At 42.3% G+C, this 2,970-nt stretch overlaps 1 long non-coding RNA gene across 1 annotated transcript in view; it reads left to right on the top strand.

Annotated features, from left to right (window-relative positions):
* The window catches only part of LOC111812590, a 19,428-nt gene extending 16,748 nt beyond the window's left edge, over positions 1 to 2,680 (top strand). The window contains exon 3 of the long non-coding RNA XR_002818059.1: positions 2,103 to 2,680. This is a non-coding gene — a long non-coding RNA (uncharacterized LOC111812590). The remainder of the gene's footprint in view (positions 1 to 2,102) is intronic.
* The last annotated feature ends 290 nt before the right edge of the window (positions 2,681 to 2,970 follow it).

Raw genomic sequence — 2,970 nt, 5'->3', positions numbered from 1 at the left:
GAGGGAGAAGGAGAAGAAGAAGAAGAAGAAGAAGAAGAAGAAGAAGAAGAAGAAGAAGAAGAAGAAGAAGAAGAAGAAGAAGAAGAAGAAGAAAACTCCATACCATGAGCATTTCTTCCTCCCTTGCCCTACTTACTGTCTCTATGGATTTGTAGGTTCTGGAGATTTTATATAATTGCAATCATGTGGTATGTGACTTTTAGCTTCTTCCACTCAGCATGTTTTCTAGGTTGATCTGATATGGTAGCAAGTATCAACACCCACAGTCTTTTTTATAGCTGAATAGTATTCTATTATATGGATATACCACATTGTGTGGAACCATTTATTGGTTGATGGGCATCTGGACTCCCACTGTTTGGCTATTAGGAATTCCTCTGCTATGAACACCCAAATGCAAGTTTTTGTAGTTTTCTTTGACATATACTTAGGAGGGGTTTATTGCATCATGTAGTAACTCCTCACTTAGTTTTTTTTTTTTTTGAGACCCTTTCCTCACTAATTTTTTTTTGTCTTGTACATATTTCTGTAAGCCACTGCAAACATCTCTTTTTGGAATGAGGTAGAGTATAAATAAAAATAAATCACAAAGCACTCCCAAGCCATCTGTTTAATAATCTGTGCTAGAATTTTGCCAGGATTCTATATTGAGCCACTTGGTCTATAGTTTCCAGAAATACATTCTGTCTTCTTGTAAAAATCAGAACATGTGCTCATGCCTGGTGTCCTTATGATGTATCTAGGTTGAGTTTCTGCCCTAGCTGCAAGGTCTTTCCTGACCCTGGCGTCTCATTCTTTCAGCTCTGGCCCCAGACTCCCCTGCAGCCCCAAGAGCTCACGCCATCACCTTCTCCTCTGTCTTGTGATGCACCTACATTTTCCTCCCTCAAAGTAATTCATGCACATGGCTAAAAATACCCTAGAACAGAGAATCCTACAGAAATGAGTCTGCCTTCGTCCCTCCCCACCTCCAGTCTTGCTTCCCTGAGACAACTCCCTCGAATGTTCTTGGCTCTTTATTCTGGGAGGAATGTCCAGATCTCTAAATAACATGCGTGTGCTGCCTTTCCTTCATTTTTCAAGTTCAAACATCCTCTATCGATTTATAGCTTTGAAAAAGTGACGACGTAGTTTACATATATCATCCCAACAACCCTCCCCATCCTTCTTCCAATATTATTATGTAGCTGTTTTTATTTAGTAAAATAAAAACAAATCTGTTGATTATCTTAGTTGTTTCATGGAGCATGTTTGCATCTTTATTTTTCACTCTGCTAGCTAATGGTGGTAGTCTGTTTCCCCGACTTATAGGATCCCAGTAGCACCATCACTCTTTCCCTTGTGCCTCTTCTTCCCAGCTTCTGGCCTCTGAACACTTCCTTTAAATGCTCAGTGTTGCCAGGCATGCCTGTAATCCCTTCGCCCTTGGGAGGCTGAGACAGGAGGATCACTGTGAGTTCAAGGCCTGCTTGGATTATATAAACAGGCTCAAGGACAGCCTATACAATATAGTGAACCTCTGTCTCAAACAAACAAACAAAAACACAAAAAGCTCAATGTCGATAACAGTATATTCTCATTTTCTAACCATAACCATGTCTTCTATGCTTTCCCTATACATTGGTTCTAAAAGTTTAAATCTGATACATGGCACTTACATGTTGTGACAGTATAAATATTGCTTATTGCAGAGCTAAACAATATCCTGTTATTGGAGGGCTGGCCAAATAGCTCAGTGGATTAAAGCACCTGCTTAGGCAGACACAGTAGCTGGTTCAATCCCCAGGCTGCTGGGCTGGCCCCGCCCCGGGGCGTGCTGAGACAGCAATTGAGACTGGGCATAGTGGCGTGGGCCTATAATCCTGGCTCTTTGGGAGGCTGAACTCACTACAATCCACATAGTGAGACCCTGTAGGCCCTGTAGACCCTTACTAAAAAATAAAAAAAAAAAAATCCTGTTATTAATTCCTTTTTTAAAGTTTTTCTTAGAGATTTACATTGTTTTTTTCTTTTCTTTTCTCTGCCTTTTCCCCTTCCTCTATTATTTTCTTCTGAATACTTGCCATTGTCATTTCTTCATTGACATTTGTTATTTTTTTCAGATTTCTCTGAGATACTAATTGATACGAATTATTTTAAGCTTCGCAAACCGATGCAGGATTGGTACCTGTAGTTCCAGCTCATCAGGACGCTAAGGCAGAAGGATCACTTAAGCCCTGAATTTCAAGTCCAACCTGGCAACATAAGTAAGAACTCATTTCAAATGAAATAAAAATGTAATAGAAAACAATGTTTTTTCTGCAGCCAATTAAACCCATGAAGCTCCTGTCCTCATAAAGACCAGTGTACAAAGAGAGCTTGCCTGACTGGTCACCGTATGGTTTCCCTAGGTGACCTCCAGGCAGCGCAGTGCCGCTGACACCCACACCTGGGATTCCTGCTGCTCGAGCTACTGTGCTGTGTGAAGTCGCAGGGCAAGGAGGCCAGGGCCAAGGACGCCAAGGTTCACCCTGGCCAGCGCATCAGGTCCGTCCTGCGGAGCAAGGGAGCAGCACCAACAGCCGTGGAACAAGACGCGCGTGATTAAGGCTCTGTACACAGCCCAGTTCAAGATCCCTGGCAGCTCAGAGGTCCACAGCTTTAAAAAAAAATGGGACTTCCCAAGTTTTGTTTTGTTTTGTTTTTTTGGCGGAACCAGGGATTGAACTCAGATCCTTGCATTTGCCGGTCAAGTGCTTATCCTACTGAGCCATCTCCCCGGCCCCTCTTCCCAAGTTTTGTGTTTTCTGTTTTTTGTTTTTTGTTTTCTTTGAATTCAGATAGAATTGCATTATGCAGTTTAGACTGACCTTGAACTCACTTTGTAGCCCAGGCTGGCTTCAAACTCACAGCGATTCTCCTGCCTCAGCATCCCATATGCTAGACTTCCCAGGTTTAATACAGGGAAATTTGAAGACATGGGGCAGAGAA

The sequence above is a fragment of the Octodon degus genome, unplaced genomic scaffold, assembly GCF_000260255.1.
Source record: "Octodon degus isolate 3935 unplaced genomic scaffold, OctDeg1.0 scaffold00131, whole genome shotgun sequence".
NCBI classification, from domain to species: Eukaryota; Metazoa; Chordata; class Mammalia; order Rodentia; family Octodontidae; genus Octodon; species Octodon degus.
This window is presented reverse-complemented; position numbering and strand designations above follow the sequence as displayed.